The 16422-nt window shown below is 36.8% G+C and overlaps 1 pseudogene; it reads left to right on the forward strand.

The window, feature by feature from the left end:
- Window positions 1-11615: 11615 nt before the first annotated feature.
- LOC132053769 (GDSL esterase/lipase EXL3-like) lies at window positions 11616-16422 on the forward strand (annotated as a pseudogene).

Raw genomic sequence — 16422 nt, forward strand, 5'->3', positions numbered from 1 at the left:
TTTAGCGGTGCCGCTAGGGCGGCTGAGTGGCTGACATGGCGGCTTACTATCTATTTGCTCTTACCGCTATGGCAGTGCTTGAAGCTGCGTTGTCGCGCTGTAGTGCCAATACTAGAGCTATAGCGGCTCAGCTAGGCCTAGTGGCCCACACTTCCATCCCTCACGCGATGCACACAACGATTTCGATTGAATTAGCGATTTCCAAAACATAACTAGACGAAGACATTATTAAGGAGTCAGAGTTGTGGACTTCCTTCAAAATTCATAGTAACGACGAAACGGGTCGTTACAGATAGTTTGACTTCATGGCGTTCCAGTATCCATCATCTCCGATAGGGGTGCGCAGTTTACAGCTAACTTCTGGAGGTCTTTCCAGAAGGGCATGGGGACTTAGGTGAGTCTCAGCACGCATTTCATCCCCAAACATACGGACAGGCTGAGCGTACTATTTAGAACCTCGAGGATATGCTACGGGCATGTGTGATAGACTTTAAAGGTAGTTGGGATGATCATTTACCACTTATTGAGTTTGCGTATAATAGAAGCTATCATTACAGTAACCAGATGGCCCCATATGAGGCATTATATGGGCGGAAGTGCAGGTGACCTATCGGATGGTTCGAAGTAGGGGAAACTAAGATAGTAGGGCCAGATTTGATTCATCAAGCAATGAAAAAAGTCAAACTCATTCAGGATCGATTATTGGCAGCCCAAAGTTGTCAGAAGTCTCAAGCAGATAATCACCGACGAGATTTAGAATTTCAAGTTGATGACGGGGTATTCTTAAAGGTATCCCCTATGAAAGGCGTTATGAAATTTGGTAAGATGGGTAAGCTTGGCCCTCGATACATTGGACCTTACAGGATTGTACGTAGAGTAGGCCAGATGGCTTATGAATTGGACCTACCTTGTATTTAGAATCAGTCCATCCGGCCTTCTATATATCAATGCTTCGTAAGTGCATTGGAGATCCTTCAAGAGTTGTACCCGTTGATGATGTTCAGGTCAATGAACAATTATCGTATGAAGAGGTTCCCATTGCTATACTAGATAGACATGTTTGGAGACTGAGGAATAAAGATGTAGCTTCAGTTAAAGTTCTCTGGAGAAACAAAAATGTCAAGGAGATGACTTGGGAAGCTGAAGAAAATATGATATTCAGGTATCCATACTTATTTTCACTTCCAGAAGAGATCCAGACAGAGACACCATTGCCTTCCGGTGCGTAGTGTTTTATTTCTTATGATTATTGGCCCTGTATGGTGTTGTATATTATAGGTTATTGTGACAGGTTGGTAGAGGTATGGTTACAGGGAAAACTATGCTGATATTTTTTAAAGACCTCCAGGAGTTTAACATTCGAGGATGAATGTTCTTAAGGGGGAAGGAATGTTACACCTCATTTTTCGCATACGTTTAGGCTTCGTTATAAGTAGGTTGTTGTAAGTTAGTATTGGATATCATTTGGGAAGTTTTTTATAAGTATTATGGGTATGTATCGAAGTTATATAAGTTCTTAAACATGATTGGAAAAGAGTATGAAGGTGGGACGTTAAACGAATCGGAAAGAATACGTGTCGTCAGAAAATTAGACAGGGACCATTTTCACGCCCACTTTCACGGGCTGTGAAAATAGAGTTTTGCTACCGTGAAATGGCGGCAGTGAGGTGGAGTTTCTGGCATGGTTTCACGGCCAGTGAAATAATTTACGGTCCGTGAAAGTGACCGTGAAAATGAGGCGGTGGAATTTTTTCCTTTTATTACAAATTTAAGAGGCACAACCTTGGGTCACTATGTCACCAAACCCTGATTCATCTAGACCTTCTAAGCTCTCTTAAACACTCATAAACATTCCAAATCATCTCAAGCTATTTCAAGAGAAGATCTAACCTTGAAAACCTAAGCTAGTTCATAGAAGAGTGTGTGTTCTTGCTTCTAGTTAGATCGGTGGTGATTAAATCTTGGAGCAAGCTGTGTGTGGCTAAGTTATTCAAGTATAAGGTATGTTCTTCATCTTATTACTTATGTTGAGTTGATAGAAAATGTCACAAAGTGTTGGGATTGAAGTATTGGTTAAGAATTGATTATGAAACAAGTTTTGGGATTAATTGGAGCTTAATTTGCATTTAATCTTTTGGTTATGGTATTGTTGATGTTGTTATTGATATTTTGGAGTTGTTTTGGAATTTGGTGGAAGTAGGTGATATAGGGGAAATGCTGCTCAAATTTCATTAGCTCACTTAATAGTTTAGTTTGACCTTATAAGTGTTTCAATGACTTAACCTTAGTGTGAATCATCTTGAATGTAGATTTGTTAGCTCGGGAAGATAATGTTGAGTGGTTAAGAGGACGACGAGGTATGTTAAAGCTATTCCTTTCTTTCTCTTAGCATGATCCTTATGAACAAGACGTACACGTAATGTTAATACATAATGATTCTACTCTCGGAGTTAGGGATGGTCCCTTTGATTCATGTTCCGTAGTGTTATCTTCAGAAAGTCTCTCTTTAGGTTCAGTATAGTCGCTAGAGTTACTTCTACTCTTATCATGATTACGCATTGCATTTCATTTATATTTATACATATACAGACCTGTGACCCCTCAGGCATTATATGCGCTTATATTATGTATTATATATATATATGGGGTATGGGGAAGGTGACAATGTTATATACGCACTACCACCTGATCAGCTGGTCATATGATGGTTACGACTATGATGATAGTGATGATGATGCCCACAGAGGCAGATACGATACGACGGGATGCCCACAGAAGCTTGACAGGCGTTATATACGCATATATATGCATGACCTCATGCATGCATGCACAACATTTATGTACAGCATTGGTTCACAAAAGCATATTAGACATGCAGGATGCATCTATTATATTATATGTTCTCTTATGTCTCTTTCTTATTACTCTCATGCCTTACATACTCGGTACTATGTCTGTACTGACGTCACTTTTCTGGGTGCTACGCTTCATGCCTGCAGGTGTAGATAGACATATTGGTAATCCGCCTCAGCAGGTTGCAGATCAGCTGATGTTCGAGCACTCCTTTTGTTCTGGAGTTGTTGTCGAGCTTTGGTATATTATTATTTTGTTTATATATGGGTACGTTGGGGCCCTGTCCCGACTTCTTTATGACATATGTTCCATTAGAGGCTTGTAGACATTCATGGTATAGTTAGACGCACTCTATATTCTACTGTACAGTTTTGCCCAGTTTGGTTGCATAGTATATCATTATGGGCTCATTCCTCTTCAGCATACTTCTTGTATGACTTATCATATTTCTATCTTGTTTATATGATCATAGTAGGAAAGTAGGTTAGCAGTGCTCAGCGACAGTCGGGCCCGGGTGCCCGTCTTGACCCTCTAGATTAGGTCGTGACACTTAATATCCCCCTTCATGCTGCTAGGTGCGAACACAGCCACCTTACACAGAAGTGAATGATGAAGAGGACCAGCAAAGCCTTGGTCAAAATGCCAGCTAGCTGTTCAACAGATCTCATAAAATGAAGAGAAATCAGATTAGAAACCAAACAATCACGAACAAAATGGCAATCAATTTCGATATTCTTTGCGCGTTCATGAAAAACATGATTCTTAGCTATATGGAGAGTAGCTTGGTTGTCACAAAAGATTGGGACAGGAGAAGAAATAGTCAAACCAATATCACCCAACAGTCGAACCAACTAAACTACCTCAGCTACAACTTTCCTCAATGCCCTGTACTCTGCCTCTGCAGATGAAAGAGAGATAGTGGGCTGTTTCTTGCTCTTCTAAGACACTGGACAGCCTCCCAAAGTGATGTAATACCCAGTGATAGATTTTCTAGACAAGGTACATGCAGCCCAGTCTGAGTCAACAAATGCCATAAGATAGAAATCAGGATAGGAAGATAACAAAATCCCTTGATCAGGTGCATTTAGAAGATATCTCAACTCATGAAACCCAATAAGGAACTCTTGGATAGTTAAGGAATTAGCTTAGGTGTTGTACTGCAAATGAGATATCAGGCCTTGTGTCTTTGTAAGAAATTAAATTTACCAAGAAGTCTCCTATAAATAGTGGATTAGGCAAAGTATCACCAAGGTCAGGGGATAACTTGACTGCAAGATCCAAGGGAGCAGAAAGTGGTGTAAAATAAGAACAGTTGTACTCCTCTACCAAATCTGATGTGTATTTGTGTTGGTTCATCAAATAACCAGAAGAATGAGAAGTGATTTCCAATCCCAGAAAGTAATGTACTAATCCCAAGTCCTTGATTTTAAATTGACCATCAAGGAAGGTCTTAAGGGCAGTCATCTCAGAGAGGTTAGAACCAACTAATAATATGTCATCAACATACACCACTAACACAACCAAAGAGGAACCATTTGACTTTGTGAATAAAGAACAGTCATTCTTGCTAAGGATATAACCTCTGGACAATAAGGCCTCAGATAATTTTACAAACCATTGTCTGGAAGCCTGTCTAAGTCCATACAAGGACTTCTTGAGCTTGCAGACTAAAGGAAAAGAAGATTGAGAGGAAGAGGAGGAAATCTGAAGAACTGGTGGCACTTTCATATATACATCTTCATGGAGATCACCATGAAGGAAAGCATTATTGCCATCTAGCTGAAAACAGTCCAGTTTTTCTTAACAGCTATAGAGAGGAGACATTTGACAGTGGTAAGTTCACTACAGGGGAAAAGGTCTCATTGTAATCAATTTCTTATTGTTGAGTGTCACCCCTAATTACAAGTCTGGCCTTGTACCTCTCTACAGTGCCATCAGATTTTTACTTTATTTTGTACACCCATTTACAAAGAATTCCTTTGTTGTTAGATGAAAGACGAACAATGTCCCAAGTGTGGTTTGCCCCAAGGGCCTGAAATTCTTTTAACATAGCCTCTTGCCAGGCTGGTTGAAATGCAGCCTGTTGAAAGAATTAAGGTTCACGGAGATGCAAATTAGTAGTTAATAGTTTGGTGTTGGGAGATATAGGAAAGGATGAATGTGGAAGGACATATGTGCAAATGCAATCAGCAAGATGACTAGGAGGATATTTAAGTCTTGTACTATGTCTAGTTAGAATGGCAGGAACAGGTGGAGGATTTGGAATAAGAATAGGAGGTGAAATGGATGAGGAGGAGTCAATAGAAGAAGGAGAATGATCATGGACAAGGGGATTAGCTTCAGGAGGAGGAGAATGATTGAAAGAGGGAGAGGTGGCAGGAATGGACATAGTGGGATTAGATTCAGGAAAATCAGCAAAGGTAAGATCAAAAGGAGGGAAAGTACAGGAAGGAGAATTTTGTTAAGGAAAAATATGTTCATGGAATACTACATCCCTAGAGAAAATGATGGCATGAGTGACAAGATTTAGCAACTTATATCCCTTCTTACCACAAGGATATCCCAAGAAAACATAAGAAACTGACCTTGATTGAAATTTGTCCCTCGCAGGTCTAGGTGTGGCAGCATTGTACAAACAACCAAAGGATCTCATATGTTCATATGTGGGGGGCGTGCCATGAAGTTTTCAACTGGTGTGAGGTTCTGTAAAATAGTGGAGAGTAATCTATTTATCAGATAAGTTACTGTGAGGACACAATCCCCCAATACTTTAAAGGAAGTTGGACTGCAATAGTAAGGCCCTAGTCACTTTTAAGAGGTGCTTGTGTTTCCTTTCTACAATACCATTTTGTTCGGGAGTATGTGGAATGGTAGTTTGATGGAAAATGCCATTTTCAGAGAAGAACTGTTGAAGTTCAGCCTCTTTTTGCCTAGTTCATAGGCACTATCAGATCTAAATGATTTAATTATGGTCTGAAAATGCCCTTTCACTATAGCAAATAAGGCTTTTAAAATAGGCATTGCATTGCTTTTAGAGGATAGTAGATGAGTCCATGTTATCCTAGAATAATAATCAACTAAGGTCAAGAAATATTTAAAACCATTTTATGTTTGAGTATTGTAAGGACCCCGAATGTCAATATGGACCAGTTGAAAAGGGACAGAAGAATGAGTGGACCTCTTTGAAAGGGAGTCTTTGTTGTCTTGCTTTAGGACAAATGTCACACATAAATTGTTGTTTAGTTGAAATATTATCAGATAAAAAGGGTATAGACTTCATTTTATGAAATGGCATATGTCCCAACCTTTGATGCCAAAACAAATCTGTCTTATTCACATTATTGGGAGAAATACAAGAAGTACAATGATTCACAGAAGGAAAATCAGAAGTAAAAACATGAATAGGAATAGTAGAATGAGAGTGTTGTCCATCATGACTCAGGAACTACAGACCATTTGCAGCTCTACCAATTTCCAATTGCCTCTTCAGAGAAGGGCCCTGTAAAGTACAATTAGATTTGGTGAAGAGTGCATCACAGTCAAACTGAGTAAGGAGTTTGTGTACTGAAATGAGATTAAAATGAAAGGAAGGAACTAACAAAACTTTGTGTTGAGTCATATATGTCCTAAGGTGTAAAGAACCAGTAGATATTACTTTTACTTTATATCCATTTGGCAAAGTAATTAAAAAAGGTGTAACTAAGGGTACAAGATTGTGAAGTAGGTGTTTGTGAGGGGTCATGTGGTTGGTAGCCCCTGAATCAATGATCCAGGGATTTAAACCTAATGTTGAAACTGCACAAGTATGAAAAGCAGCAGAATGAACTTCAGGGTGAGAAAACACACCTACAAAATGTGCAAATGTTGAGTTTTCTGCTTCAAAACCACCAAAAGGAGCAGAATTGAGAGTAGTCTATTGGAACATGTGTTGCAGTTGTCGATAATGTTGATATTGATCCCTTGTGAATCTAGAAGGAAGGTTATCAGATTTGGATGGAGATGAATAGGTTATAGAGGAATCCCATCACCTTGGACACAAGAAGCTGATCTTTTGTTCTTAGAAAACTTGAATTCTGGAGGGTACCCATGTAACCTATGGCACTTCTTAATAGTATGACCTGAACTCTTGCAGTATTTGCAAACAAGTGAGGATGTGGGGATAGAAGCAAGATTTGAGCTTTGAGCAGAAGTGGAAGATCTTTTAGGATCAAATTGAAATCTCTGAGTGAAGTTCCTATTGTTGTGTTAGTGAGAGGAGGAAGCAGCGAAAAAAGCTGCTTCATTGGAAAACTAGAAATAGGGGCAAAAGTTTCTTTTGTTTTTCATCATGTTGGAGCATAGAGTATTATTTGCTTAAGGAAGGAAGTACTGGCATCATCAAAATATTACTCTTGCAATAGAGTAAGATTCATTCAGCCCTCCAACAAATTGATATTATTCCTCTATGAACTGTTCAGTGCCCCACATGTCCAAACCGGTCCCATATAGGTTGTACTAAGTTCATCCCGGAAGGCACTTATTTGATGACCCCTGGGCAGTGCCACTAAGTTCCCTTTGAAGTTGAATGTACTTAGTACCATTAGACTGACCAAATATCTCATTTATACCAGTCCAGATGTATTTAGCTGTGTCAAAGCACATCACACTACGAGCTATGTCTAGAACTAGAGAGTTGGTTATCGAGGCTAGACTCATTTTATTACATCTATCATAAAAAGGGAAATTGGGGGAATCAGATTCTGGCTTGGCAACCTTGCCTATGATGATCCCCAACTTGTTTTTGGCAGAAAGTGCAGTAAGCATATTCTTACGCCAAATAACAAACCTATTTCCATCAAAAGGAGGAGATAGTAGGTGTGAGCCTGGACAATCAGAAGGATGAATATAGAAAGGGTGAGTAGTAGAAACTGTGTACTCCTCAAACCCTTGAGTGTTGACTTCGTTCGAAGAATTAGGCATAATGAGACAATATATCGATCTTTGAAGATTTGCAGATACGAACAACTAGACAACTTAACGATACCAGGTCACAATACAATGTCAACCACCACAACAAAGATAGAATCACACCACGATAATAAGTTCTCAACAACCAGAGATTCTTCAACCACGATAAGGACTATATACGAAACCTTAGAATCACACAATCAAGTCTAGAAATGCACAAAATAGCTAAAATCTCAAATGATACCCCTAGAATTGTACAGATCTAGTATCATATGTATCAAACCCTAAATATTTGGGCATATACAACACAGAACAAGCAAAAAATGAGATGTTCCGTCCTTCTTCGCAACCTAAAGAAGCAAGGCCTTGGATTTCATGTTATATCCCGTATTTTTATTCGACGGATTATTCGTAAGCTAATCGGCATAAGTCCAAGGACAAGATTATTTATGGATACGAGACAAGGAGTGTTAATCCCCGATTTTTATTAGTGCACGAATTGCTTATAAATTTTAATTGGCATGGAAATATTAATGGAGATTAGGGATTAATCAACTATGATTAGATTATTAAGTGGGGATTAGTGATTAATTATGATTAATTAGCCTAATTAGACCACTAAGTGGGCCCCACAACATATGGCCGAATGTGATTGGTTCATGAATCTTAGTGGGACACATGTCATGGCTGGACATGTGTCACTTCCATGGGCAGCATATATAAATAAGATGGATGACTAATGAATCAACTATGTATTCATTTCATCTTCATCAATTTGTGAACTAGAGAGAAGGAGAGAGGTTCGGCCATGGATGAGCTGAACTTGAGCTCTTAGCTACTGATCCAAAATTAATTTTTCCAAGGTATTTCAGCCCTTTGGAAGGTGCATAGCAACGTGGAGTAGTCATTGGAGTAGCAAGAACAAGTATCATTTCAATTCACCAATTCTAGCCAAGTTAAGAAGTCAAGTTGCTAAGGTAAGGGTTGATTATGTTCTACATGTTTTAGTAAGGATTTGGGCTTGTTGTAACTTAGTACATATGAATTGAATCTATAAAATTGTGTATGTTGATGTTGAAAGTCATGTCAAGCCGTGTAGGGGTCGTTTTAAGGGAAAATAGTGAATTGATTTCACTTAGTATTTAGTTGTTGTTGTTGTGGATTTTGTGATGAGAATAAAGGTACTTAATGGTTCAAGTTGAAGTTGTAATTGTTTGTGAATGTTGTAGAAGTTAATATGGTGTTAGTATAGTTTCTTGCATCTAAATGAATAATGTTGTTAACGTGTGGTTGTTGGTGTAGTTCATGAACTTGGATGAAAAGAATGTGTTGTTGTTGTTGTTGTTCTTGTTGAGCTTGGAAGATTAATGGTAATTAAGATTATATGTTGTATTGTGTGTTGGTTGAAATTTGTTGTAAGGTTGTTTAGATGAAAATATTACGACCATGAATCATTAAGAGTAATTTGAAAATGTAGTAGTCGTATGTGGATTGTTATCGATTATTATGAATGTGGGCTGTTTTGGAATGTTGTACGGGGGTACATTCGTAGTGTTCTCGAGTCTTGTTTGAATAGTCTCGGGTTGATATTTGAACATATGATTATTGATGTTGGCATGGTTGTATGTGGTTGGTTTGAAAATAAGGGAAACGTCGTTCTAATTATCTAGAAAGGAGTTACTAATATTGGAATACGTTTTGAATCTCCCGTAGCTTAACCGTAGTTCTTAACGTCTTAATATGGGTTCGAGGTACTATTGGTCGGCCGTATACGTGTTGTGTTGCGAGTAAACGCTAAAGGTATGTAAAGCCTATCCTTTCTTTCTTTTGGCATGTCCTAGATGTAAGTATGATATGATATGAGCTTCGGGGTGACTCTATTCATAAGTTCCGAGCATGTTTATGATTCTTATTCACTTCTTGATGTTAGACTTCTTAATATAGTCGAGCTACTGCCCTCGAGTTTTTATATGATTGGATAGTAAACGATGCGTAAAAGTTCCTATTCTTGAAAGACTTCATAATAACTAATGACCATAACTTTCATAAACTGTTTCGTATTAATTTGATACATGTCTATGATCCCTGAGGCTTTATTTTAATATAGTTCGTAATGACATTTAGAAAGAACTTAACATGACTATCGTTTTAATACTCGAGCGTTGATTACTTTACTTATCTATTGAGTCTCAAAAGATGATTTATATGCATATGGTTACTCACTACTCGCTCGTGCATATCGTTATTACATCTTTTCACCGAGTCCCTCACAGAGGGCCGGCACGGTATATATATATACTATAAGTCACGCTCGCCGTGTTATGGTGTTATGTCGTGTTATGGTGCTATGGCCGTGGATACCGAGCTATGCCGTGATACGGAGAGTTATGCCGTGATACGGAGTTATGTCGTGTTCGGAGGCCGTCGTGTTATGGCGCTGAAGACGGGGTGGCGACCATGTTCACCGAGTCCTATAATGGGCCTGACATGATATATGATATCGACATGCATGATTTGTGTTTCAAAAGCAAGCATTTTGGTATTCGTTATCGTACTCGTTTTATGTACTTTATTTCTGCTATAACTCGTTTACCGTCTTTCATGCTTTATATACTCAAGCACATATTCCGCATCGACCCCTTTCTTCGGGGGCCGCGTTTCATGCCCTTCATGCCCGCAGTACGACATTTCGATTGGGGGAACCTTCGCCTTAGGACTTCTACTCACCGTTTTGAATGCTCCGTTGTTCCGAGTTCAGACTTTTGGTATAAATCGTCGATATATGTATATGTTCATTCAAGGGTACGGCCCCCGTCCCGTCATATGTTACCAATGATACTCTTTAGAGGTCCGTAGACATATGTGTGGCTCGTATATAGTCGCTGTTAGTCAGGTATATACGACTTATGTTTTGGGACGTTCCCATTCGTAGGCGCCCCTTGTCGGCTTGCATGTACATAGTCAGACGTTCCCACATGTTATGATAGCCTCGCCGCTTATGTACGATGTTATCTCGTCGAGAGTTGTAACTCCTCGTGAGACAAAGCTGTCGTGATATGTATATACGTGTGACGTTTTTGAGACGACGTCTTGCCTTTTTTTTGTATAGTTCCTTATTATGCTAGTTATGGGTCGATTGGGCTACCAATCAGCGTGTGTATACGAATGTCCAACTCGGCACTAGTCGCAATTTTCGGTGGTCGGGGTCGTGACATTTCACTTTTACGAACTAAATCTCCATAAACGAGCACTAAAAACCAGTGAAACTTGCAACAAAATCACAAGAAACCCAAAATCAATTGATTTTTTTTTTAGCAAAACCATTCACGGGTAAAACCAAAAAATAGAGGAGATCGAGAGGGTCACGGAAACCCGCTCTGATACCATGTTAGAGCTCTAAAATTAGAGATCGAAGAGGAAATATAAAAAGAAACCCTAAATGTAAAAAGAGAGAACAGAGATTTCATTCATCTGTCAAAATATCTAAAATGCCAAAAGTGTCAATCTCCCATATACACGTAGCCTTATATATGTACAAAGTAATATAACAATACAAACTAAACAGCAAAATTATAAGTTGGGACAGCTGGACCGGGTCATCTATTAACTCGGGCCTCTGTCCACATTAGAAGATGGGCTCATCTTAACAGTAATGTGCTCATCAATCCAACAATTCAAAAATCAACAAATCTACTCTCAACATGTCTTCTCAGATGGTCGACTTTACGTTGCATTTTCAAGAAGAATATTAACATAAACAATAAGAATCCTGATGATCATGCGTAAAAATCGAAACAAATGAAAAAACCTACACCATGAATATCGTCTATAAAGAAGTATTACGTGAGATATGTTTCATCATATATTTCTATCTCATATAAAATCAAAATAAATAAATAAAATCACATATACATCTAATTAAATATTGGTTGTTCTTCCATGTAGGTTCAGATGATATCCAATTATCTTTACCTGGACAAACAAGTAAGCATACGACAACCCACATTAATCATTCCCATAAACTTATTTTCGTGGATACATGATTTCTTCTAAAAAACATATGTAACGGTAATTTAGACCATAATTGTACATTATCATAACTGTAGTGAAGAGTTTTCATTATTGCATACCATTAATTAGCTTACTCCAATAATATTATAAATTACGCGGCAATAAATGGACATAATTAAGGCTCATACCAGCGGTGCCTAATAATATAAGTACTAAATTTTCCTGAATTCTGTAAATTAGTAAATAATGAAAACCCGACTATACTAGCTTTTTTACTTCGACAATTGAAAGCTTTCCAATTATAAAACTTTCTTTTTGTTTTGTTATTATCTATGGAAATGGGAGAAATGCAATAGAAGTTTTCAAAGGATCGAACATAGCTTGCTTAATGTACTCAAAGAAAGTATCTCAAACAAGAAGACTTATTAAGTACTTCTTCTGTCCCATGTTAATTGTTGTTTAAGCTCTTTTGATACGCTCATTAAAAAACATAATAAATATAAGGTATAATTTATTAAGTTACATTTATTTTTTAGTAAATGTTTTTTAAGAATTGAGAAGTATTAAAAATAACTATTTCTTTATTGTTAAGGGATCGTTTGGTATGCGGGATGAGATAAGCAAGGATATCCTAAGGGTTGGGATATCCCATGGGGTTATTTTATCCCACCATTTTAGTACAAACGGGGGGATAAACTAATCCCGTGACTAATTAATGTCCAATACCAAACGCGGGATAAATAATACTTCATCTTATTCCAGGATTATTATTCTTATCCCATTTGCCAACTTTAATTTTGAATTAAAAAAGTGTCGCTATGTTTTGGACAAACCTTTTTGAGCTAAAGCGGCCATTAAAATTCAACGGAGGGAGTACATATTATTGCGTACGATTAATTAGCTTACTCTAACGTTAACACTGTATTATGAATAATAAAAAGTAAGTGCGGCAATAAGTTATGAGTTCACCTAATTAAGATTCATTCAAGCCCTGCCTAACAGTCTACATAACTTTTCAAAGACAATGTAGATAATGAAAACCCGAATACCAGCCTTTTAAATTTTGACAACTTGGAAATTAGAAAGTGTGTGGATTTCAAACAACTTTGGGAACTTCAATAAAATCTCGTTTAGTGATTATTGCTGTTTTTGTGTTGTTTAATGCCTGTGAAGCCAAGGCGAAGCTACCGCCAAACGCGGTTATAAAGGCAGTTTATGCATTTGGAGATTCAATAGTGGATCAGGGAAATAATAACAATTTAACGACGATAGTCAAGGGTAATTTTCCTCCTTATGGAAAGGACTTAATGGGTGGGATGCCAACCGGACGGTTCAGTAATGCCATGACTCCACCAGATATGATAGGCATTCCATTCGCTTTACTCTGCTTGTCATAGTTTAAATTGACATAAAGTTTAATAAAATAATTCTTGTAATCTCACATATGCCTAAGGCTGTCTAATGGGATGGAATATCCCGTACGTCCCGTCCTCGTATTGCCACGTCCAGGTCCGTCCCGTAGGCGTAAGCTTAGTGGGATGGGACTAGCGGAAACCCCCCTATCCCGTCCCACTAACATCGTGATGTTTCCTGTTAAGAAATCGTCGCTCCCATCCCTCATCCTGTCCCACATAAATTAGAAAAATCATGTTTGTATGTTTTGAATTTACAATGCGATCAATTTAAATATGAAATTTATTTTAATATTGTGTCCATTTTACTAAATTTATGAGTATCACACTATCATCATTTTATAATTTTTAGTGCTTAAATATTTAAATTAATACAAATTAAAAAAATCTCACTAAGGCCCCCCGACCTGTCCTACCCGGTTCCGTTAGTTTAGTTGGATGGGACGGGTTAAGCGTGGTTCGTCTCCCAATCCCCCCCCCCCCCTCCTCTAATCCCTTTAAAAAATCGTTATGTGTCCCACAAAAGGGTCTTGTCCCATCCCGTTAGACAGCATTACACATGTCATATCATTTGTGCGGCTATAAAACTTTTAAAAATTATTATTTTAAACATGTCATTGCATTTGTGTGGCTATAAAACTTTTCATTAAGAAAAATATAAGAATGTACCATTCTTATTTATAAAATCAATTTAAACACTTAATAATATATTTCAGTACTTGATCCTTATGATTTTAATTAGTTAAGCCAAACAGGCTCCTATATAATAGTTCAAAAAAAAAAAAAAAATCTAATGAGGAACCGGAACATCAAAAGCAAAAGTTTGAAATGCATTTAAAATATTTGCTAAGTAAAAAGAGTACACGTACAAGTTACAAACTTACGTGCACCACATGAAGCTTTTTATTAACAAATAGAGATGGAGAAAGAGGTTATGTAAAAATGTCATAGAAGTACTTAGAGATTTTAATCTTTAGTGATAATTAAAAGAAAGTGTGATACTATTATATATTGAGGAGCTTAAATTTGACATGCCTCCTGCCTCCATGTTTAATTTATTTCAGCCAAAGAACTGGGTATTAAAGAGTTGATACCAGCTTATCTAGATCCAAATCTGAAAGCCGAAGATCTAAGAACTGGCGTTAGCTTTGCATCAGGAGGTTGTGGATATGACACTCGAACAACTACACTCAATGTAACTTTCTATTCTTTGTTTTTCCTTTACAGTTTATAAAGTAATGTTATCAATATTTGGCAAAATCAGTACCATAAAACCCTTCATGTCAAAAATAATACAAATAATAATAAATCAACACTAATACTTTGTTTTTTGTGTTATGGATTTGTGTTATGGATTTATGTCAGCCATACCACTATCAGCACAATTAAATCAATTCCAAGAATATATTGGGAAGTTGAAGGAATTGGTTGGGGAAGAAGAAGCAAACTATATATTAAACAACAGCCTATTCATAGTGGTTGCTGGTTCTGTTGACCTTGCTGGACTTACTGGTAACTACTACTCAGACATAATTGGACAGAAGATGTACGATATAGACTCATATACAAATCTTCTAGCCACCTACGCTTCCCACTTTGTCCAAGTGCGTATAATACCTCTATGCATTTTCAATTTTGAATATAAAAATTAATTTATTTTATGATACTTGGTTTGATGCTGATTTTTTGGTGGTTTAGCTTTTAAAACTATTCTCCAATTGAGTAATTATACAATCTTCTCTCTGTTTCATTTATGTGATGCTATAACTAATTAGAAAGTCAAAGAATTCATTTTTGACTAATTATACAGTCTTCTCTGTTTCATTTTATGAGATGCTATAACTAATTAGAAAGTCAAACAAATCTTTTTTGACTATATATGATTTTTTCAAATTCTTTTTAAATATTTTTAATTATTAATTACACTGACTCATAGTACTACTTTTCAAGTATAATACCTCTGTGTCTATTTTAAATTTTGAATATGAGGATAAAATTATGATGAGTTCTCAAAAAAAAAAAAATGAAATTAGTTATGAACTTTGTCGCTAAATTGCTTGCTGCTAACATAATTTTATGATAATCCGTCGCTAAATACGAATAGTAACAGATTTTACTGTTTAGCTATCGAATTTGTCCGTCGCTAATTCTTTATTTTAGTAGTGAATGTTGACCCTCTAATTACGTTGTTTGATGTTGATCTTTTGGTGGATTAGGCTTTTAAAATTTCTCTCCAACTGAGTCATTACATAATCTTCCCTCTATATATCTCATTTTATTTGACAATATTACTAATTGTGGAGTCAAAAAAAATTCATTATATATGTTTGTTAATATTATTTTTAAATATTTTAAATTATTAACTATATGACTTATAGTACTATTTTTCACAAAGTTTCCAAGTACGTAAACTTTATTTCATAAGACTTGAAGAATCTATTGTCGGGTCACACTGAAATATATATGTTGACTACGAACCCTTCCGCTCGAAATGCGTAATTGTTGATGTGTGGATAAACTTTCACTTTTGTTGTGTTTCAAAATTTTCTTTTATGTATATAGGGGATTATGTAGTTTTTAAATTATAATTTTATTCAAGACTTTGTTTTCTTTCTATTTTCTTTTCTAAGGAATTATGCAAGCTAAGTTGGGTGCGAGAGATATTACATTTCTGGGAGTTCCACCATTAGGATGTTTACCAGCGCAGAGAACATTAGGTGGAGGTCCAGCTAGAATGTGTGTTGAGGAATACAATGAAGCTGCGCAATTGGCCAACACCAAATTCTCAATTGCCATTAATTTATTACCAAAAAAGTTTCCTCATCAATACAAGTTTGTTTTCATCGATGCCTATAATTCTGTAGTTGATTGCATAGTCAACCCTCAAAATATGGTACACTAAACATTAACCTCCTCTCTAAATTCAAAGCTATAGACAGCTTCAGCATCTTTATTTACAATTGATATTCTTCTTAGCAATTTAATTAATTATATTTGAATGATTATAGGATTTGAAGAAGTAGATAAAGGGTGCTGTGGTTCAGGAAACATAGAGGTGGGCATACTATGCAATAGATAGAGTGGAACATGTGAAGATGACACAAAATATTTGTTTTGGGATGGTTTTCATCCCACCGAAAAAGGTCATCAGATTCTCGTTGATCAGATCATCAAAGACTATACCAACAGTTTTTCGTAG

This window comes from Lycium ferocissimum, chromosome 4 (genome assembly GCF_029784015.1).
Source record: "Lycium ferocissimum isolate CSIRO_LF1 chromosome 4, AGI_CSIRO_Lferr_CH_V1, whole genome shotgun sequence".
Taxonomy (NCBI): domain Eukaryota; kingdom Viridiplantae; phylum Streptophyta; class Magnoliopsida; order Solanales; family Solanaceae; genus Lycium; species Lycium ferocissimum.